At 35.4% G+C, this 25,183-nt stretch overlaps 1 pseudogene; it reads left to right on the top strand.

Annotated features, from left to right (window-relative positions):
• The first annotated feature begins 21,116 nt into the window (after window positions 1-21,116).
• LOC127185945 (non-POU domain-containing octamer-binding protein-like) lies at window positions 21,117-22,512 on the top strand (annotated as a pseudogene).
• The last annotated feature ends 2,671 nt before the right edge of the window (window positions 22,513-25,183 follow it).

Below are 25,183 nucleotides of genomic sequence, written 5' to 3'. Positions count from 1 at the left end.
TTTCATTATTTATTTTTTCTTTTCTTTTTTATTAATTTATTCTTGTTACATCTCAATGTTTATCCCATCCCTTGTATCCTCCCATTCTTCCCTCCCTCCCATTTTCCCATTATTCCCCTCCCCTATGACTGTTCCTGAGGGGGATTACCTCCCCCTGTATATTCTCATAGGGTATCAAGTCTCTTCTTGGCTACCTGCTGTCCTTCCTCTGAGTGCCACCAGGTCTCCCCCTCCAGGGGACATGGTCAAATGTGAGGCACCAGAGTACGTGAGAAAGTCATATCACACTCTCCATTTTTAAGAATTTGCTTTAGAGGCATTTAAGTTTTCAGTATCTTGATCACTTTCAAACTTTACCAGAAATAGCTATAGCATAGACTTTACTCTGTTTCTAACAGCCTTTTTTTTTTCTCATTGAATGTGGCTTTATCTTGTTCCCTCTTAAGTTCCCTAATTATTTACTTAATATTATCCCATCTGGAGACACCAAACCAACTATAAAACCTTTGACCTACAATTTTTCCCACCAGCACGATAGCTGAGGTAGAAGTGGCACAAAAATTGAGGGAGTGAATAATCAATGACTGGTCCAGCTTGAGACCCATATCATGAAAGGGAACTCACCTCTGACATTGCCTGGAGAACCAAAAACCTGAGACCAGATGGCCCAGGGAACTAGGATAAAACCAAACACCACCGGCAAAAAAAAAAAAAAAAAAAAAAAAAAAAAAAAAAAAAAAAAAAAAAAAAAAAAAAAAATGTGTCAATGAAATGATGCTTAATTCTATTCTGCTATACTCATGCCATACTCATAGATTGGTGCTAACCATGTCATCAGAAAGGCTTCATCCAGCAACTGATGGAAACAGGTGCAGTTGACCACAGCCAAACAATAGGCATAATATAGGGAAAACTGCTGAAGAGGAGGAGGGAGGATTATAGGAGCCAGAGGGGTCAAGGACCTCTGTTTGTTTGTTTGTTTGTTTGTTTTTCTCTGCACATACCTTTGTTTATATAGTACCCTCTGGGTCAGAGCAAATATGGTCATGGGTATCATTTATTTGTTTGCTTGTCTTTTGGATCTTAGTCTCTGTGACCGTTTGATCTGTTTCTTAAACTTATGATTGAATATTTTGATCATTTTCATAGTTTTTTTTTCAGGAGATTAATTATAGTTTCATTTAATCTATCATGACTTAAGGCAGATTTTTGTTGTTTTTGGCTTGTATTATAGCTTCTTGATATGACTGAAAACATCATCTTTCAAAGAAGAAGCTTAGGCATCTGTATTAAGATTTCATTTCATAACTATTCATGAGGCAGGCCACCTGGAAGTGAAAACTGTCTATAAAGAATATAGGTCTTATAAATGTAGTCAACAATGATAGTGAATAAGAAAGTATTTTTGAGGAGTGAATAAAAAAGTGAAAAGTAAGATTTATAGTCAATTTCAAACTAAAATATCACAGTCTAGAATAGAGGGTGAAATTTTATTTGATCATATAAGATGTAGAATTTAAATGAATAATATTTCTGTTTTGTGAATATTTAAGAAAGTAACTGTTTAGGTTTTTATCTTTTTATCTTTGTTAGTGTCATAATTGTATTCTTTAAATTATATAATAATTCATGACAGTATCTGGTTCTAATATGATATAAACATATGAATGTTTTAATATGTTATATTTGAGATTGTGATCTAAATGATTTATGACATGAAAGTAAAAATATTGTCATAATTGTATTCTTTAAATTATATAATAACCCATGACAGTATCTGGTTCTAATATTATATAAACATATGAAATGTTTTAATATGTTATATTTGAGGTTGTGGCCTAAATAATTTATGACAAGAAAGTAAAAACATTAAATCTATGCCTTTTGTTTGAATATAATTTAGTATGGAAAATAAAAGGAACACATAAATACAAGCAAGTACACTTATGAAAAGAGGTAGATACTATAAGTGATTAAGACAGGAACAATAGAAGAAACATACAATTGTATACAGATGAAGGGTTAGAGAGATGGCTCAGCACATTAAAGAAGGTCACCACAAGAATTGCCAAAATACAAAAATCCCTTTATCTCAGCCAACATTAGTGACTACTTCCTTTTGTCCCTGAAAGCTCTAGTCTGTAACTCTTCCTCCTGGAGGTGACAAAGGACTGAACATATAGCTCAGCAATTAAGAGGACTTTCTATTCTTTGGTTTTCAACACCCACATGGTGGCAAACAACCATATGTGAATCCAGTTCCAGGGAACCTTAAACCCTCTTCTGATTTCTGTATTTAACACACACACACACATACACACACACACACACACACACACACACACACACACGGTATACACTCACATATACAGGTAGAGTACCTTTAAACATAGAATAAAAATTAATAAATAAGTATTTTAAAATATACACAAATGAGGGTTTGTGCAGCACTATGGGGAAACTTCAAGCAAAATTTGGTGTTGTTTTCTATGTCCACAACCTGGATAACTAATATTAGATGGATGTGAATAAAAAGACATTTCAGAAAAACTTTGTCATAACTTTTGACGATGCAGTATTTTGTTCATATATTGCAAAGCTGATGTCTGTGTCTTGAGATGAGATATTGAAAAAAATCACATGAACTTATAGGTAAAACTGAAGTTCTAAAATGTTTCCCAAGGAATCTATGATTAAAGATGTTTGAGCAGAGCAAATGCAGTGCCCTTTGATTTTGTCCTTTTCTCCATCCTCTTTACACTCATTAAACTCTATCTGGAAGTCTTTCCATAGAAAATTATCTCCATAACAGGAAATTTTCTTTTTGAAATAAAATGATGTTAATTTAATGCATCATAATGAAGGGTTTTCCTCTTGCAACATATGCTGCTTGTAAATTCCTTCATTAAAAAAAAAAAGCTAGATTGAAGTATTTGGGGATGGCAGTCACTGAACTACTTCATCAGTATCAGAGAAAGAGAAGTATAAATATTGAATGACATGTTTTTATCATTATTTCCCATCTTGTAGGAAGTTTAGTTGCATCAGACTCCTGCTGATTGAGTCATGATATAATTATTATGAGAATAACTCTGTGTAAAACTTTAAGTTCAGTAAAAAATAAAGGTCACTCAGAGAAATAATCATAACATTTTATCATAATGTTATAATGTCAGAACTATTATTAATAATTACATTCATTAAAGGCAATAAATATAGTACCCTGATATTTACATCTGTGGTTCGATTAGTAGATTTCTCTTTATAAATAAATATTTTGCATAAACTTTACACACACACACACACCCCAAACTCAGCTACAATTATTCTGGTAATCCCCAGGAATCATAGACTCTAATTTGTAGAATATGCTAAAAATGTAATTTCCTTAGATTGTCATGTCAATTATATACAACATTGGTAGTTAAATTTATTTCAGATGTAAATTGATCTAGTATTTGCAGAACATTATGAGAATTTTGTGTAAAAGGAAAATTACCAGATGTAAATGTACTTCGAAGACTTAGAGACTCAGAAGAATGTGAGCAGTTTTGAGTTTCTTGCATGAAATAATTTTTATTTGGGCTTATTTGATCATATAAGATGATTTTGAAAAATTAATAGTTATTTTTATTTTACAGGATCATTTAATTTATTTTCACCTTTGATAAATTTTACCATTAGACACAAAACTCTCAAATATATACCATCCTTGATAACAAAAGTAAATTTTATGCATATTAATTAAAATATAAGTAGGAATTTAAGTAAACCTTGAATGGACAATACTTAGCACATGGGTATGATCAATATTTCAATTTGAATAAATTATATGGCATAACACACAGACAAAATTAAAGTTTATCTATACTAAAAGAACAACATACTAATAAACTTCAGAATAACCTTTTAATTCATTTTTATAACCCAAAATTCAAAAGATAATAAGATAAACACATATTAAAACTTAGTAAAGTGTAAAAGTTTACCTTCAAATTTAATTTAACAAATGAAATGCTGAATTGTCTAATGCCTGCTCTATGCTTCTTACATGATGAAAATCATTGCTGTTTTTAAATAATCAGAAGACTATGTAAAAGTTTTACATTCTCAGGTGCCTTCCTTTTTCATTAATATCTGTATGAAAAACAAGTTACCCCCTCTTCACAGCCACAGTTTATGCAAAGATCATGAAAAAATAAATTTCATAGCTTTAGAATACCTAAGATTCCCTGTGTTCAGAGTTTTAGAACAAAAGAGTTTTCATGAAAAAGGGAGGGCACAGGAAGAAAAACATGGAAAGAATTAATACAAAATTTGCATTTATGCTGAGTATACTTTAGAGCCAAGCAGTGCTATAGAATTATAATTTATGATCAATCTGCTTTTTTATACTTTATATAGCAAGACATTTTAATTCTTATTGATGAGATGTTTAAGATAAGCCTTTGTAAAATTAAGAGATTAAAGCAACAGCAAAAATGAAATATTTTTCTATTTTAGAATAACTTTATTTTACCTCAAATATGTCACTTGGTCCACAGGTACTATTACTATGACTGGCATGTAGTCAAATTCACAGAAGTTGTCAATGCATCACAGTAAATCTTCTTAATGCCTTCATATCAATATATTATGGCAGATTCTCTCCTCTCAATAATTTGATTTGGCATGTTTGATGAATGAATATTGTTTTATTCAGCACAGTTTATACCTTTATTCTGAAGACAAATATATAGATTGAATATTGAATTTAAGATAAAATGTTAGATGCAGCATTAGCTTATTCGATAGTATTGTTTGTAAAAACACCTTTTAAATGATTTTTACACATATTTTTAATTATACTTTATTTATAGTACAACTCAATTGTAATCCTCTTGCTCTTATCTTCCTATTCCCACTCTCCTTCTCTCTTCCATTATTTGCCAGATTCAATTGTCATCTTGGAGGCTTATTGCCTCCATGTGTTAACCTGAGTCTAGTTTTAGAAGCTTCTACCCTCCATACAATCTTATCTAGGCCAAGAATGTTTACAGCCCTGAGACTTACTGCTGAATAAGCTGATCCTTTTTGGTTCTTTCTGATCTCTGGCTGGCTGCTGGCTGGTTCAACTCAAATGTTTTGGCTCAATCTCCTCACTAATCCCCTGATTCAATTTGGCTTCCCCCAGATCCTCACTGAGGCGCAGCTTGGCCTCAAATTACCTCTATTCTAATCTTACTACTTCTCATTCTAAGGCTCATTCTGTCTTCACAGGTATCTGTCTGGCTTATTGTCTTCAACCTGTCTCTGTAAATCTTTCCAAGCAAAACTGCCTCCTCTCTCTCTCCTTGTGCACTGCTCCCTACTCCCCATAGTATGGGACCCACAAGGAGACTGCTGCCTATCTAGTACATCTAATAGAGGGTCTAGATCCACACCATGCATGGTCCTTGGTTTGTGCATCAGTCTATGTTAAAAATGTGGTTGTTTTCTCCTTTGTCCTAAAAATTTATGTATAATTGAATTTAAAACATACTGGAGCAATTTCTTTGATGGAGGAAATTTCTAAACAGTATAACATTAACTTCATGGAATTGTTATTATGATAGGTTTTATGCAAGGCTACAGTGAAAAAGAATAAATCATGCAGAGAGAAATAGAAAATACAAAGGTTGGAGAGAAAAGTTTAGAAAGCTTAATCTTATTGTGAGGATTTAGCAGTGGAAGCATACTTCACTGGATCATTGCCAAGGAATACAGCAGAGGTCACACAACCCCATATACTTCACACATGAGATTTATTTGTGGGGAGAGGAAAAGGCCATCTCAGAGTGAAGACAAGAGAGACCAAGAGACCAAAGAGACAAAGAGAGATAGAGAGACAGGGAGACAAAGAATATGAGGAACAGAGGGATAGAGAGAGGCAGAGAGCTGGCCATGATGGCAGGGACTTTTTAAATGGTACCAGTGTAACACTTGGTAGCTTTTGGTGATATAGCTCCTGGCAAAGAGTTCCAAAAGGTGGGCTGCTGGTGGTAGTAGGGCATCTAGTTCTCAGCACTAACAGTCAAACAAGTGCTAAAAGAGAGGCTATTCTAATTAGCTTTCTGTTCTTTGAGAAAACACTGACCAAAACCAACTAGAAGAAAATAATTTATTTGAGCTTATAGGTTATATATTTCCTCATTGACGGAAGCCAAGGCAGGAACCTGGAGGCCAAGAGCTGAAACAGAGACCATAGATGAGTGTCACTTACCAGGTTGCTCCCCATGCTCAGCCTCCATTGTTCTATAATTCCAGGAGTAGCACTACCTATCGTGGAAAGTACCCTCCTATACCAAACATTATTCAAGAAAATGTCCCACAGACATGCTCATAGTCCAATTTGACATATGTAGTTTCTCAATTGAAGTTTCCTCTGTCTAGTTGACTCTAGCTTGTGTTGAGACAAGACTAAGCAGCCCAGTGACTATCATTGTTAGGATTAGTGCCATTAAGAAGAAGCCCCTTGCTCTGTACTAGAACCATTGGAAGGCTGCTCTTGTGTCATGGACCACTAGCTCAGTCGAGGATAGGTCCTTGGGATCAGAGGTTTTTGGAGTGTTGGTGAACAGAGATAAGGCGAAGTGACAAACAGACAAAAATCAAGATCTAGTCTATCTGAGTGCATTTTTCAGCCAAGCTGTCTAGTATCATACATTTCTTGAAAGCAGGGGGGTTTTCTGGTTACATTTTTCCACAACATTTTCCCACAGAACAGATTTGTGGAAGACAGTGAGCAATCAAGCATACATGGTACAGGAACGGACAATTTTTTCATAATTTGAATTACGACTTTGAGTTGAAACAATATAAGGTACAGAGTACATAGAGAAAAGATGTCATCACTTCTAAGTTATTGGCTTAGTATCAATATGTGTGTGCTCTCTTTGTCCGGGGCCAACGTCCTCTCCCTAACGAAACTTTCTCTCTAATGAAACGTGTGCCCAGCACCTGTGTACCAGGGCATTTTTCCCCTATTTCTTATTTTATTTTTCTTGTTCCCGCTACCTAGAATCTTTTGAAATACTCCATTTTTTTGTAAGCCATAGTATAACTTATTAACTAATGATTAATTTCTAGTCATGTCTCTTATAATAAGTGGAAGTGAAGCAGAACTACTTCGGCCACGGACAGTCCCTGGCTGGAGTCCCAGGGCAGGGTCTCATAGCAACCATTGCTATGCTTGAGGAGTTCCACCTTGGGAATGAAATGCCGTTAGAAATAGAGAGAATCAGCGGATAGCTCACAGCAAAGAGAGTTTTGAAACTGCAATTTCTCTGCTGGCGGGAACATTGACCCCAGTCCAGGAGACTTTCCCGTCTTCAGGGTTCTTAGCCTTAACGAGGGTCTTAGTCTCAGGCCTGTGTTATTTTTGTCACACAGATTCTACTGGAGATGGGTGACGCTCTTAGGGTTATATTCTACCAAACTAAGCTTTTTACTTGAAAAGGGACAATACCTGAAGGGTTGCAAGCTCTTGCAAAACAGTTGCTTCAATATATAAGTGCTGGTGCTCATGAGGTCCATAGGGTGTTGATTTCAGGGGTACAAGATGTGATGAGTCTGGGACTGGTGGAATCTTCCTCCAACATTTCAGAGAACCACGGAGGCCAGGCAGCATGTGATAGGACTGGAGTTGCTCAGTGAATTCCCTGGGAGATCATCAGGGGCATCTGGGAGATCATTGCCTTATGATATAAAAATGATGTCATGATTTCAAAGAATATTCCAACATGTTGGAATACCAGAGGCATGAAGCATTTACCGAGAAGAGCTGCATGCAGGGTTTGAAACCAGGCAAGAGAAAGATGTATGCTTAGGCAAGAAAGGTAGAGAGGTAGAGCCATTTAATTACTTTACAACTAAAGCTGCAGATAGGAGACATGGAGCTACAAGATTCTGTGTTTGCTCTGCTGGGTTTTATGTCTTGCTTAATCTTTGATCTAATGTTTCCTCACTTTCTCCCATTCCTACCTCTCTGAATGGGAATGCATATTCTGGGTGATTTTACATTAGAAGTGTGTAATTTGTTTCTTATTTTATATAGGTTACAGTTTAGACATTGCCTTGAATCTCAGAATAGACCTTTGGCATTTGAACAGTGTTAAGATTGATAAAGATTATAGGGTTTTTTGAAGTTGGAAAAAATGTATTTTGCATGAGATGACCATGAGCCTATGGGGAAGGGGCAGGGAGCAGAGTGTAGTACTTTTTCCAAAAATCTATTTAGATTTATTTATTTCATGTGTGTATGCAAATCACACATGTTCCTGGTGTCTGTGGAGATTAGTAGACTATGTTAGGTGTAAGATCCCCTGGAATTGGAGTTACATACAGTTTTGAGCACCATGTGGTTGCTAGGAAATGATTCTGGATTGTTTGTAAGAAAAGTAAGTGTTCTCAAACACCGAGGCATTTCTCCAGCCTCAGAATGTGGTAGATTGAATGAAAATTGTTGCACATAGGCTCAGGTATTTTTATATTTTGTTTCCTATTAGTGGCACCATTTGGCAAAGCTATGACAAGTTTAAGACGTGCAGACTTGCTAGAGGAACTATGTCACTGAAGTCAGACTTTGAGAATTTGTAGCCTGATCCCATTTCCTTTTTCCGCATTTTGACTTCCTCTGTAAAGAAAGGTGATCAGCTAGATTCCTGCTCCAGCCATGTGCTGTCATGCCTTATTTGCCATTATGAATTCTCCCTTTGGAGATTTCAAATAAACTCTTCTTCAAGCTGCTTTTGCAGAGTACCTCACAGTTCATTATACTCTGCATGTTGATCAGTTGTAGGTCTTTATATTAATCATTGACTATTTCAAAACAAACATCATTGATGAAGGAGGACAATTCACTAATCTGTGTGTACAATGATTAGTTATTAAGAGACCTGGTGGCACTCAGAGGAAGGACAGCAGATTATCAAGAAGAGACTTGATACCCTATGAGCATATACAGGGGGAGGTAATCCCTCCTCAGTCACAGTCATAGGGGAGGGGAGTAATGGGAAAATGGTGGGAGGGAAGGAAGAATGGGAGGATACAAGGGATGGGATAAACATTGAGATGTAACAAGAATAAATTAATATAAAAAAAGAGTCAGTTTAATACTATATCTGTTTAACAAAGTAATAGTAATAGGTTCTTCTCTATGGCCTACTAACTACCTAGTAAAAGGGTTTATGGCTGCTTTAATGATGCTAGGCATGGGCTTTACCATGTAGAATATGTTTATTAGCTATAGTATTCTGCTGGGGTTTCACAGTTTCATATGTAAAAAACAAAACAAAACACAACAAAAACAAAAACAAAAAACATATCATCTGCAGATAAGGATTATTTGGCTTTTACTTCCACATTATAGTCCATCACTCAAGGAAGCCAGGATGGGAACAGGAACTGATGTTCCTGTCAAACAGGGCAGGAACCTGGAGGCAGGAACTGCTTCAGAGGCCATGGAGGCTTGCTGTTTAGCTTGCTCCGTGTGGCTTGCTCAGTCTGCTTCTTTATAGAACCCAGGACCACCACCAGCCCAGACATGGCATCACATACAATGGACTAGGATCTCTCCTTGCAATCACAAATTAAGAAAATGCTTTATGGCCAAATCTCCACTATCTGTCATCTATCTATCTATCTATCTATCTATCTATCTATCTATCTATCTATTTATCTATTATACATATTCATTTTAAGTGGCCTATGACCAACAGGACATGGCACATATCTGTAATCTCATTACTTACAAGGCAAGAGAATCAATAGTCTGAGATCAGGCTAGACAACATGAGATCTGTCTTTTAAATTTTTTAAAATTGTATTAGAAAGGTAATTTTATGACATGTAAATTATATAACAACTTTAAAAAATAAAGCAAATGATGTATTACATGTCTTCATATATTACATTTTAAAATAGTTGTGGTCACTTTTTGTTAGTTTTACAAAACAAAAAATACAAAGAATTTATGGTTTATTGTAGACAAGTGCTTAAGGATATTTATAAATAACATATATTTATAACAATTCTTAACTGTCCTTTGAATAAAAAAAGGTGATTTCAGTGTCTTGAACATAAAAGAAAGTTAAGGAATATTTGTCTTCTATTTTCAAATGTTTAGAATGAGTTTCAGAAAATAGTTGTTTGAAGAATATATATTAGTGTTTAAAGACATAAAATCAAGCTGGATAACCATGTTGTATTCCTGGCTAGGTTACTTCTTCTAGTAAGCTTCTTTTACATATGCCAGTTACTTAATTAGGTATTTATTTTTGCTTCAATAACATAAGGAAAATAACTTGTTAAAATTGTTGTAGTAATTCAACAGTAATCCATGCAAAGTGTTCAAAGGTGTCTATGACACTAAGTAAATATTTACTCAGTACTAGTTAAACATTGTTATCTATCCATATGTACAATAAAGTCAAACTATATAAAATAATCAATAAAATAAAATAATTTTGTAGGAACCAGGCTCGACTGGGCTGCCTACATGTCTTGCTGTTTCATGTCCTGTTTCTAGCAGCTTCCATGTCTGTGTTTATCTTGGTTAGCTAGTCATGTTTACTGCTCTGAGAACGCGCCCCTCCCATCCTCGAGACTTGTCCTCCTCTGTGCAGTCACCTCTTGAGGGATTTCACCTGGGAGAAGGATTCCTGTTTTGCTGCCTATAAGAAGGCTCTTTCGAACTCTGGGAGAGAGAAGAATGAACTGCTGCTGCGGCTTCTGCTGCGGCTGCTGCGCTCTTAGCACGAAGGACCTGCTGTGTTATTGTGTGTGTGCGTGTGCGTGTGTGTGTGTGTGTGTGTGTGTGTGTGTGTGTGTGTATGAGTTAAATCCGCAGTCCCTCGCCCTCGACTCGGTACCGAGGTGGCGCAGGCACCACAAATTTTTCATACAATTGTTCTTTAAGAGTGTATATAATCATTCTTTCTGCTTCTGGGTTAACTCATTCATTATGATCATTTCTAGCTCAATCCATTTATCCACAAATTTCGGGAATTCCTTGTTTTTAATAGCTGAGTAGTATTCCATAGTGTATATGTACCACAGTTTCTTTATCCACTCTTCTACTGAGGGACACTTAGGCTGTTTCCATGTTCTGGCTATTATGAATAAGGCTGCTATGAACATGGTTGAGCAAATTTTCTTGTTGTGTGCTGGAGCATCTTCTGGGTATATTCCAAGGAGTGGAATAGCTGGGTCTTGAGGAAGCCCTATTCCCATTTTTCTGAGATAGCACCAGATAGATTTCCAAAGTGGCTGTACTAGTTTGCATTCCCACCAGCAATGAAGGAGTGTTCCTCTCTCCCCACATCCTCGCCAGTATGTGGTGTCGCTTGAGTTTTTGATCTTAGCCATTCTGATGGGTGTAAGATGGAATCTCAGAGTTGTTTTGATTTGCATTTCCCTGATGACTAAGGAGGTTGAGCATTTCTTTAAGTGTTTCTCAGCCATTTGATACTCCTCTGTTGAGAATTCTCTGTTTAGTTCCAAGCCCCATTTCTCTATTGGGTTATTCGGTATGGTGGTGTTTAATTTCTTGAGTTCTTTATATATTTTGGATATTAGACCTTTGTCAGATGTAGGGTTGGTGAAGATTTTTTCCCAGTCTGTAGGCTGTCGCTTTGTTCTCTTGACAGTGTCTCCTGCCTTACAGAAGCTTCAAATGGTATATACTCACTTATATCTGCATACTAGCCCAAGGGGCATGTCCCACAAAAGCCTTCACTTACCAGGAAACTGGGACAGAGGGGAAGGCATCCTATTGGGACTCTAAATGAGAGACGCATGGGAGAACAGCAAAATAAAAGGATACAGAGGGTTCTAGAAATGTACAAGTAGAACAATATGATAGGCAGATTTGGGCCCAGGGGTCCCGCTCAAACTAAGGCACCAGCCAAGGACAATACAGGAGGTAAACTTTAAACCCCTTCCCAGATCTAGCCAATGGTCAGAATATTCTCCACAGTTGAGTGGAGAGTGTGATACGACTTTCTCACGTACTCTGGTGCCTCACATTTGACCATGTCCCCTGGAGGGGGAGACCTGGTGGCACTCAGAGGAAGGACAGCAAGTAGCCAAGAAGAGACTTGATACACTATGAGAATATATAAGGGGACATAATGTCCTTCAGGAACAGTCATAGGGGAGGGGAATAATGGGAAATGGGGGAGGGGGAGGAATGGGAGGATACAAGGGATGGGATAAACATCGAGATGTAACAAGAATAAATTAATAAAAAAAAAAGAAAAAAAAACAAATAGAAAAAAAAAAGAATTTGGTGTATTCCAATAATTCATTAAACTATCCACTGAATTAAAAAAAAAAGAGTGTATATAATCATAATGATGCTGTGTTCTGTTTTTATGTGTATTTGTAAGTATATTTTATGGAAAGATATGTCTTTTAGTGTGGTGAATGCATAAGGACGTGTGTCATGGACATAAATGCTGCTTGTTTTTAGTTTGACTTATTTTTCTGGTCCTTGATACTCTTGACTCAGATTTATTTGATAATTTATTTATAGAAATATAGTTACATGCCTTCTTTTGCCGTTATAATAAGATGATTTGTACATTTAAAACATCATGTTTTATAGTATTATATCTAGTTTTTAATACAGTATTTTTTAGAAACAATGTATTTATATATTTGGTTTTAAGAAAGTATTGAGATGTATATAGCACAAAGCAATTTGCTTTATAATTAGCTAAATGGATTCCTGCACTAGTGTTTAATTTAAATTTCTTAGTTTTTCAAAGACCAAATCTAATCTCAAGATGTTACAAAAAAGGCATTTACTTTTCAAGAGAAATCTATAATGCTTAATTTATGTGAATTTAACCATAGAACAAATAGAACTTTCTCTTTCATAAAGAAAAATGACAAAGTTGATATATACACTAAAATTTCTGGACATATATCCTAAAATAATGCTGCTTTTAAAAGAGGACTGTGGTTAAAAAATCAATTTAATAATGCATTAATCTCTTGAAATTCTTCAATTGTACATGTTTCAATTCTGCATGTAGAAGAGTTAAAGATCAGTGAAAGCTACCATGTTATGTTCTTCTTTTTAAAACTAAATATTGACAGTGGACAAGAGGAATAATAAAATAATTCAAACAGTAAAGTTAGAAGAGCAAGGTGGTTCATGCCTGTAACCCCAGTACTCTGGGGATTTAGAGAGGTAGGTATGATCTTAAGGTCAATCTGGGGTACATAGTGAGTTCAAGGCCAGCATGGCCCTACAAACTCTAGTGGAAAACAAACCAAACAAAAAGACTCACCTAAGTTGTATCAAAAAGTCTATTAAATTTTATACATCCTAAGAATATTTTTATTGTTGTTTATATAGAAAAAATATGTCAACAGTATATCTTAAACACTTAGTCAATTCATTACCAAAAGGTTAGTGGTTGTTGTTAAGAAACTACCTATGGAACTGGTTTTCTTTAAAGGCTGGGCACTGGGAGTTTGACCATGCATCAGTGAGTACATGGGCAACACAAACTGGACTTAGTGTACTTTTATTTTTTTTTTGAGGGTTGGAGGAGTACAAGGATGTAAGGGTGGACCTTGGAGGAATGGAAATTGATTGTGATTGGTGTGCATTATATGAAATTCCCAAATAATTATGTTGGGGAAAAAGTAATCTATTTTATTGTCTCTGAGTATAATTTCTTTGTAAACTTTGAATGACTAATACAGTTATTTGAATTTTCTGTTTTTTTTATTCAAAATTTTAAAAATATATTTATTTAAAAAGGGAAGTATGTAATGGCTCTATTATAGTTTTCATTCACTAAGCAAGGGACAATATAAGAATATAATACAAATTAAAATCATGGCTAAGCCATGTCAGATCAAGATTTATCAAGGCAATAAAAAAATAAGAAATCTTTTTTTTAAAAAGAAGATTGAGGACCCTTAGCCACCTTTGTTTTTTACCTGTGTATTCACATTAACTAAATGTATTCATCTCGTATCATTATATTGCTTTTAAAAGTATAAGTTTGTTTATAAATAAAATGAGGTTGGGCCAAGTTAATAACTTCAGTTCACATGAATAGGCATATGCCTATAAGTCAATTTGGTACTAACTGCATAATATAAAAAAGCAAGTCACAATCACATACAGACAGACTATGTATATATATATATATATATATATATATATATATATATATATATATATATATATAAAGATTTTATGAGACATTGTTTACTTTTCATAGCCCTTACTAATGATATCAGAAAGAAGACAAATGTCATGTAACTTCTCCATCTTCTTGGTTAGTATAACCACAGGGCATAAGCTAAGATGAGGACATTTATATAATTTCCCAGTTTCGCTGAACCCTGTGAATGGGAAATTTAACACAGAGCTCTATAGTAAACATATTGTTAGACTGGGCAAAAACAACAGAAGACATGTGTGAAACAAATGGTTGTAAAATGAAAGAGCATTTTGTCTCAGAGGAAAATGGGTCTAGAGATACCAGGCAGAAATAGCAGGCATTGAGATTCTGCAAAGTTTACCATAGCATAGCATGCATGAGAAGCTTGTCTTGCACTTGGCAATTTATCCTTTGAGTCTCTGTTGGGATCTATGAATATAAGAGGGTTAGCTCCCCTTGTTATTATGCCAGTGTTGGAGGCTCATACCCAGGAAAACGTTTTAGGTCATCTATAGAAGCCAGTACTATACCATATAAAAATTGTGTCAGGATTAAGGTAAAACAAAACATTAAAATTACAAAATAAAACTCTGACGTCTGTTGGTTTCTCCTTGGTGTAATATAAAAGGGGTGCAGTGGTCCCTTGAAGACTCAGTGAGACTGGAAAATGTCATGAATTTTTATTTATGCCCTGTAATTATATGAACCAAGATGATGGAGAACTTACATGACATTTCTCTTTATTCCTTAGTAAATATGGTGACCAAGTCACATAGTTCCTTCCATTTTAATGAGGTCACCAGCCAAGATAGCAACAAACCACATGGTTTCTTTCTGCTCAAGATGAGTTCATCTCCACACTAAAGTGAGTGCATCCTCCATTAAGGCATAAATCCCTTGATATCTTCTACCTTATAGATCAAATGTGAATCTGTATACTTCTTATTAAAAAAAAAAAAACAGCTCTAGATTAGTATGTATATTGAATAAAATGGTGCCTATGGGCCAGGCAGGTAGGCCCAAAGTAGCAAAATAGAGAAATTTAAGAAAAAAAATTCCGTGAATTCATCTCAAAGAAGCAGAGTTCATAAGCTAGGATGAAAGCATAAGGTGCATAGATGAGAGCTAAAGATGCTTCCGACAGTAATTTCTTTAAGGAAAGTAACCAATCCAGTTCAACCTATGTTGGAAATAGTTTATATAGTACCTGTCCTTAAAGACACACTGTCTTTCCTTGCTCTAATTTGTTTTCCTTTTTCCTGTCACAGACTCAGGGTGACAGCCTGACCCAGGACAGGGGTATGGAAGGCATTTTGAGACAATCATGTTTGAGTCCCAAGTGAGATGACTAAATCCAATCTCCAGAGCCATTTTTTCAGTGAGCTTATACAACGCAGGACAATTTGTCAGCAGGGTTTGCTCTGCTTTAATATGGGGGAAGCTCCTCAGAGAGATTAGCATCTGAGAGAGAGTTTAAGGAGTTAGGCTTAGAAGTTTGATCTAGTGAAACCTGCTACACAAAAATGAGGAAATAAAGGCAAGATTATAAGAGTGAACAGAAAAATGAGACTTGAAGGTCTCATTTAGACTATTTGCCACTCTCCTTTATGGTTTATCTGTGTCAGTGAGATTTTGACAGTCAAAAATGTCCAATTTGACAGGTAAACTGACTTCTTGAAATTTCTCTTAAGACAAGCAAAGGTATGTAAAAATAGAGATCTTCTTGGACCCCATTTGGTGCAAGGTAAAGCTGAAGCTCATTTCTGGTGTTAAGTTGTCACCTATAACCAGAAGGTGGCCAGAAATGAGTGACCAGGGGCTGAAATGAACATCTCCAACTCTAGTGACCTGGCAGGCAAAGCCAAAGTAGGAAAGCTGGAAGAAATTACAGGATTTAAAATTTTAGCAAAGCAAAAGCAGGGCACCAGAGAGTGTTAGTCTAGCTTGCATGTCTATAAATTGAAGCCAGGCCTTACTTTGGAAAGTGGATTTTGTATGTGGTGGCATGGCAAACGGTGTAAAGCCTGTATGTATTTCAGAGGTCAGGAGAGAGCTAAGGGGTGGGGGGAGGCAGAGAAGGAGAGAGAGAGAGAGGCAAAGGTAGAAGGAGAGGGAGAGAATAGTTTACCTGGTAGAAAAAAACAAACAATAGAATGGGGCATGACAGCTTAGGCAGACAAAAGCCCTAAACTTCTAAATCTGTGAGTCTTTAAGCACCTTAGGGAGGTCAGAGAGTAGGAGTAGGCATGCTCTAAATAAATGTGATTGGTTTCAAGAAAGGGGGGAGGGGAGGCAGACAGGTAAGGAAAGCTAGGATGGTCATGCAGAAAGGGTAGCTGGGGTGTGATACCATAAAACCAATCCTGGGATTTAACAATATGTTAGATTGATCAAAACAACAGAAAAATAAAAGAAAGGGGAGGTTAATCTTTACAGAAGCAGATTGTCCTTTAATCAGAACTGTGAAAGGCACAGTGCTTTTGTGGAGGTGGAGACTGTGTGCAAGAGCAGGGACTTAAAGCCTTATAGGGCTGAAGAGAGAAGTTTGAGATGGGAAAGTACCATCCAAAGATCTAGTCTCTGCAGTTTCAAAGCTGATCTGTTGATTTTTTTTAGAAGTTTCTCAGACCCTAATGTTCTCTAGAAACTGTTGTCCACTTGTCAGGTTTCCTGACAGAAGAATTTTCTCAGCCCATCAGAGGTTTGAGGGGTTATTAGCCCTTCATACCAGGCCTGTGCTACATATCTTTACTTTCAGCTCTTAAGACAAATGAAGGACAGTTTTGTGAGTTCAATGCCAGCCAGGTCTAAGTACTGAGAGCCTATGTCAAGAAAATAAACCAAAGTTAAATAATCTGAAATACAGTATCACTAAACAAAAAAATCAATTCTTCAAGAGCATAAGAGGTTGTGAAAATGTGAATAAACCAACATTTCTCTAGGAAGGGTACTCATTGTACAATAGCATGAGAACAGTAACTAAAAATGAATGACTACAGCACAATTTATATCTATTGGTACAATTCTATTAAAATAAAACCATACTATGTAAAATACATGTTCATCATAATAATAATGATGGTGGTGATATTTTAAAAGACAAAGCTTTCACAACTTTTCAATATAAATTGGATGCAGTTGATAGGAGAGTAAGATACATCAATTAAAGATAAATTGATAATCTGAACATGGGAAGGAAAAACACAGGATAGTATTTGGAGCATAAAATTAGTAAATAATTTAAAGTACATTATTTAGTATGTTTGGGATGCAATGAAAGAAAAGTAGGTACTAAGAAGAGAAAAACAAAATGATTTTGGATATAGATATAATAAAAAAGGTCAATGTAATAATAAACATATTTAGAATTTAGGAATACATATATCAACATAGAAATTATTCTTCACAGGCTTGTGTGAAATTCATAAACTTGAAAACTTCAATAAAATAACTTCAAAATCTGATATCTAATGTTTCTTGGAAACTGGCACATTCAATATTATTCCTTGCTTCTGGAGGCTTATCATTTATTTAATAATGAATTAAGTTTTATTGTAGAGTTTCTTTATTATATTTCTTTCTCTGCATTTTTATTAATTTTTTTGCATATACATTTATATTATTACACATAAATACAATAAACTACCTATAGCAAGAAGAACCATGAAACAATCAGAAATTATATAAATGTTACATTCATAGTGTTTTGGCTATTTGTATTTGGGAGCCTTGAAGAAAACATTTTCCTATCTTGGTGAGTCTAATCTACTGAATGTAAATCAGTATCTATCATATCTCTTCATTATCAATTTAAAACATCTATCTAGACCTAAAAATATCTTAACCGATAAACAACTAAACTTAATTGCAAACTAAACTATCTTGTCTTCAACTCCATCAGAGACTTGAGAAGGAATAAAATTAATTACCTGAGTATGCCAGGAGTACAGGTTAGTAGCTTTCCAAATGAGAAGATGACAGAGACAATTTACTGCCTGAACACTCACTCAAAACTCTCTATAACATTGGAGCATCATCTTCAGCCTTCAGGCCCAAGGCTTAGATGCAGGCAGAGTTGACAGCCAAACTCTGCCAAGACAAGGTAAGCAAGTCCTCAATAGTTCCTGGCTCACAAATATGTCTTTCTGTCTTGATTATATTTCTAATAACACTAGTATCTGATGGGTTATGATGACTATACCATATTTTCTGGGATCTTTTCTAGATGACTATCATAACAGTTGTTATTTCAACTGAAAATCTGCTCTACCAATACATGAAAATCTAACTTGGAGATAAGGACTTCCATATTTAGTATTTCAAACAGTAGATTTAACATCCTTGCTGCTAACGTTTATTCAAAGCCTCCAATTGTTAATGTAAATTTGGAACACTGAATACATGAAATTGGTAACTATTTAATATAACATTGTCTAGTATCTGTCATATGTAACCTTTTTAGGTATCCCCAGCAGTTTGATGTTTATTGTTTTCTTAGAAGTTTGTGTTGTTTTATTTTGGGTTGATTGTGCTGTTGGCTTGTAGAATTTTGATATATACCCTATCATTAGTGATTCCAGTCTTTTCTTTCTATATATTACATTTGTAGCAAAGTAGATTCTAGTAGAACACTTCAATTAACATTAATAGACTTTGCTCTTTGATTCTCTTTCACTTAACATTTTTGGAAAGAATTATCTGTAATAAGGATATACTTCAGGTCTCTCAGCTAAGAATTTCATATAAACCATGTGTTGAAAATTCAGAAATTCTAATTAAGCTGCATTACAATGACAAAGTCAAATATATTACACCCAATATTTTAGATCCTTTTAATTAAAGATATTATAATGCTATATCACTATATTATAAAAAGAAAGACTGTCTTTATTATTTAAGTTTGGATGAAAACCACAGTGGAATTAGGATTATAATTTAAAGTTGACGTCAATATAGTTGGAAAGTGCTAAAACAATATAGAATAAACCTTAAAAGTATTAACTATTTTATTTTTATAAAATAATGTCTGCATCTTATTTAAATATTCAATCCATATCAAAAAAGTACAAGGGAGAAAATGAAAATATTTTATGAAAAACTCAATTGTCTAGAAATGACTACCATTAATAATTGAGAAATATCCCACAAATGCCTTTCATATATGTAAATAAAAACATAAAAGCAAGCAAAAAGTCAAGTATATAAAATGCCAAATATGGTAGCATGAAAGAGTACATTATTTCCATAAATAAATGAGCAAATGGAGACATACAACTATTTTTAAATATAATTTATGTGGGAGTTGGGTGGAGGTGTGTATATAATTCAAATAGAGTTGCTTCACACAGAGTCATAATTCTTTCCAAAGAATCATAGATTATATATCAAAATCCCCAGATTCAGGCAAGAGATACCTCCTTTCCAGTTGTTTGTCAGAGAATACTGAGACCCCACACAAAACAATAACTGATGAAAATGCACAGAATAAATTACTTGGGGTTCCTGGCTGCCTTTAGTACTTTTACAACATAACCCCTACACATAAAGCTCAAGAAATATCATTAAAGAAGGAATAGAAAGATTTTAAGAGCCTGAGGACTAGGAGGTCTGGTGTGATATTATGTTTCCTAGACATGACAGGGAAAATGTACCCATGAAATCTCATCAATATAGTTGGCTAAACAAGATGAGTTTAATTATCACACTGGTTGACATGTCAATGTGGATGTAGGTCCATAAAGCCCGGTAAGAGATGAAAGTTACCCTAACCCAAGAGGTCAGCCCAAAAACATATACATAGGAACAACAGTATACGGAATTAATATACATTTATATATTCAAAATTAAACGGGGAGACATGGGAGGAGTTGAAGAGTGCAGAGGGAGATGTGGGAATTCTGTAAATACAGTGTATTTATATGTGAAATTGTCAAAAAATGAAAGCTTTGATCCAGGAATATGGTCAGCTATGAAGTGCTTGTCTAGCATGTATGATAGCCTAAATTCAATGTCCAATGCCAAATACTATAAGCTTCTCTTGCTTGGGTTAAACAAAGAAAAGAAAAGCAACTAAAAGAATTGATTTTGTTGAGATAAAGATCTCTGAGAATCTCTCTTTTAAAAATATATTTTATTAATTTATTCATATTACAACTCAATTGTTATCCCATGCCTTGTATCCTCCCATTCCTCCCTCCCTCCCATATTCCCCTTACTCCTCTCCCCTATGACTATGACTGAGGGGGACCTCCTCCGCCTGTGTATGCTTATAGGGTATCAAGTCTCTTTTTGGTAGCCTGCTATCCTTCCTTTGAGTGCCACCAGGCCTCCCCATCCAGGGGACGTGGTCAAATATGATAGGCAAATCTGGGCTCAGGGGTCATGCTCAAACTATAGCACCAGCCATGGACAATACGTGCAGTAAATTTCGAACCACTACACAGATCTAGCCAATGGACAGGACATTCTCCACAGTAGAGTGGAGAGTGGGGTCTGATTTTCACACGAACTCTGATGCCCCCATATTTGAGAACCTCTCTTAAAGTTAGCAAAAATGATTTGGAAAACCTGTACATTTGACTTTTCCCTTAAAAAAAAAAAAAGGATTAGTTTCATTTTTAAGGCAGTTTTTTTTTTTTTTAATTCTCCTGAAATTGTCAGGGAAAGCAAGACAAGCATCTATGCCTTCATCTATTTCCTTTATATAGGGTGTCAGCAGAAGGTGTGATCCAGAATAAAAGTGGATCTTTCCATTTCAAGAGATCCATATTAAAAGTGGGTCTTCACGTTTTTGTGTTATTAAAAAAAAACTCACTCGGAGCAAAGAACTGTGGGCAGAGGAAGTCGAGGTTAGAGAGGACTGAGAGACAGACACTTTTCTGTGTTCAAATCAAAGTGAGGGGTGCAGAAATGTAGAGCAATAAGGCCTTTAACCTGGAGAAGCAGAACCACACTCCCAGGAAGCACCAGCTGCATCACCACCAGCAGCACCAGCAACAGCCACAGCAACAGCAGCCACCCCCTCCAATACCTGCCAAGGGTCAGCAGGCTAGCAGCCAGAATGAAGGCTTGACTATTGACCTACAGAGTTTTAGGAAACCAGGAGAGAAGGCCTTCACCCAACATAGCCGTCTCTTTGTGGTCAATCTTCCCCCTGTCATCGCTGAGAAGGAAATGAGGAAACTTTTTGAGAAGAATGGGAAATCAGGAGAAGTTTTCATTAATAAGGATGAAGGCTTTGGCTTTATTCACTTGGAAAATTGCCAAAGTGGAGCTGGCAAATATGCCACTCCGTGGAAAGCAGCTATGCATGTGCTTTGCTTGTTATAGTGCATCCCTTATAGTTCACAACCTTTCTCAGTATGTGTCCAATGAAGTGCTGGAAGAAGCCTTTTCTGTGTTTGGCCAGGTGGAGAGGGCTGTGGTCATTGTGGGTGACCAAGGAAGGCTCTTTGGGAAAGGGATTGTTGAGTTCTCAGGGAAGCCAGCTGCTCGGAAAGGTCTGGACAGTTACAGTAAAGGGTTCTTCTTGCTAACCACATTTCCTAGGCCTGCAACTGTGGAGCCTATGAACCAGTTAGATGATGAAGAGGGACTTCCAGAGAAGCTGGTTATAAAAAACCAGCAATTTCACAGGGAGTGAGAACAGCCACCCAGATTTGCACAGCCTGGGTGCTTTGAATATTAGTATGCCATGCGCTGGAAGGCACTCATTGAGATGGAGAAGGGACAGCAAGATCAAGTGGACCTTAACATCAAGAAGGCTCATGAGAAGCTGGAAATGGAGATAGAGGAGACACGCCATGAGCACCAGGTTATGGTAATTAGGCAGGATTTAATGAGGCGTCAAGAAGAGCTCTGGAGAATGGAGGAGTTGCATAACCAAGAGGTTCAGAAATGAAAACAGCTGGAGCTCAGGCAGAAAGAGGATCGCAGGTGCCATGAGGAAGAAATGTGGTGACAGCAAGAAGACATGATGTGATGACAGCAGAAAGGAGTCAAGGGAACTTGCCCTGATGAGACAGAACAAGAGATACAGATGGGCCAAATGGCCATGAGAGGTGCTGTGGGCATGAACAATAGAGGTGCCATGCCTCCTGCTCCTGTGCCAACTGGTACTCCAGTTCCTCCAGGACTTGCCACTATGATGCCAGATGGAACTCTGGGATTGACCCTACCAATAACTGAACATTTCAGCCAAGCAGCTACAATGGAAGGAATTAGAGTAATTGGTGGAAGTCCTCCTGCATTCAACCGTGCAGCTTCAGGAGCTAAGTTTGCTCCAAATAAACGCTGCCATTATTAAATAAAGTTGCAGTGTTTAGTTTCTTGCAACTCTTAAAAGATTTGGACTAGCCATAATTCTACCCTGGAAAGTGTTAGGGATTTTTCCCCATAAATAAGACTTCCCTGCCTGTACCATTCTAGGGAGTATGTTTGGAGGCAGAGGGCAAGGGAGGGGGTGGTATTTTTAACAAATCAAAGTCTGTTATATTGTTTTATCAAGTCTGTCTGGTACATTCTTTAAGTATACTGATTGTTCAGATTCTGGAGAACCAGAGGAAAATGGACTCAGAATTCTATTAATTATGATCATTCCTATATCCTTCCTTCCTTCGTTCCTTCGTTCCTTCCTTCCTTCCTTCCTTCCTTCCTTCCTCCATCATGTTTTAGTTACATTTTCAGTTTTATTTCCTTCAACCCCAGAGGCACTACCATATATACACCACAAAACCTAAATATCCTTCAATGACATAGCCCAGTTTCTTTCCATTCCCTCCAAGGTGAGAATTCAGACAAATGTCCACAGAGTTTACAACATACATACAGTTCTTTTATATCTCATATGTGACCCCTTCATGTCCTAAGGAAGACATTTTCTCTTAGAGGTTTTTATTTTAATATATGTTAAAAAGATCTTGTGTTACCTTGCTTCCATCATTTTCTTGGATAAGGACTACCCAAGAATGAATGACCTTTCATGCCTATGATGTTGGTGTTCATAGCTTTTCTTGATAGTCCTGGTGTAGTCTTAGGAACAGGGTTGCTGTGTTGAAGGTCTGAAAGTAGCTCTTATCCTTGCCTATCTTATGTAGTTATGCTGTGCATTTTTTATTGGAATACTATGATTTGTTCCTGATATGTTCAATTTTAAATTTTTCTGAGAAATGGAGCAGTAATGCAGCATCACATTATTAAAATACATTTGAAGCCTTTAAAATAGAAAAAAAGAGAAAAATCTCACAAGTTTTAGTTAATTCCAGAAGTAAACAAATTGACAAACAAGATGAACCATCACAATCAACAATATAATAATAACAATTAATAATAATAACAATAATAATAATGATAATAATAAAGATTTTTTGATATACACCATTACTTTCATGTCAGTTGTTGAGAATATTCAGTATTACTTCTAGTTAAGGTTTGGCTCTTCAGACAATAGAATTGTTAAAGGTACAGCAATCTAATGGTGGCTTCAAACAATTGTAGACCATATTTTTTCAGTATACATAATGAACATGCCTTCATAAACCTGTCCTGGTAAAATAAAATCAATTAAGTATATCAAAAAGCTTTATTTCTGATACTAAATAGCATTTTTCCAAAGTAAGTATCACTTGTACACTAAAATATGACAAAGTTTCTTCTGTCAGAAAATCAACTAATTTTTAATGAATTCTTATGTGTGTAGATACCTGAAACCTTGAGAAGAAATAATTATTATGTGATTTTTGTGAACATGAGTTGAATGAATCTATTTCTGAGCAATGTGTTTTATTTGGACATCATTTACTGGTTAAAATCTTAAGAGATATTAATTGTATATTACTCAGAATTCTTTTTGTGTGAGGACTTTAATTAAAGTACACTACAGAAACTGTTTACTTTCTAGAATTAGGTCATAACTTCTCAAAGAGCAGAGACAATGAAAATTGACTATGTTTGTTATATTTCACATTGGAATAAACTTCTCTAAGCAAGTGATTCTGACATAATACTCTGGAGGTTTTTATAACTCTGGAAAATAAATCCATTTGCAGTTCATTGACTGTTGTATTTTTAAAATATTTTCATATTTCAATAAAGAGTTGAGAATAGAGGATGGAAACCCACATTAATATTAGCATATTTTGTATATTTTATATATTTTAAGAGTTTTCATAAAAGCAGGATTGGATCGACAGTCATTAAATTTATTAACTAGGATAAAAATGAGAGTCATCCTGTCTTGGTATGGTTTTGACAACTATACAGATACTGATTAAAATTGGATAGGTTTTGGTGCATGATATTATAATTGTCTATAACATCTAGTAATTTTGTTTGAGTCAACTAAGACCTATAATTTTGTGTTTTGAACATACATAATGATTGACATCTTAGCAAAGTTTTCCTGAAAAAAACTGTTTATAAATATATTGTCTACTGTGTACATTTTCATAAGATTATTTTTAATTATCTTTCTTTAATCATAAGTCTATTAGTGATGGACAGTGCTATTATTTTGTTCAACATCATATTGTGCACAGATATTGAATCTCATTCTACTTGCAATATAAATATTCTTGTATTTGTCATTGAAAGTATTATGAATCTAAGTTGAGAGCGGTTATCTCTAGCAAACAGAACCTATTTTCCTAGCCATGATTATGCTTAATGGTTCATAAATGTCTGCATAATAATGCTCTTGTTTAATTATTCTACTTGTTTATTTTTATCCCAACAAGTTATTCTTTAAACCTCTTGTACAATTCAAAATAATAATTTTTATCCTTAAACCAATGTTGAATTTATGTTCGATTATCTTGCTTTCTATACTGAATTCATTTTTAGATCCTTTAAAATATGTGGGTCCAGTTATCAAATGGACTCTAATGTTATAAAAATAAATGAAGATTTTGATGCATATTGTATTAATAATATCATTAAGATCATGGGAAGTATATATGCTGTTCAGGTTTTTTAATGTG

This window comes from Acomys russatus, chromosome X (genome assembly GCF_903995435.1).
Source record: "Acomys russatus chromosome X, mAcoRus1.1, whole genome shotgun sequence".
Classification (NCBI taxonomy): Eukaryota; Metazoa; Chordata; class Mammalia; order Rodentia; family Muridae; genus Acomys; species Acomys russatus.
The sequence above is the reverse complement of the archived record's forward strand: the minus strand, read 5'-3'. Positions and strand labels throughout refer to the sequence as shown.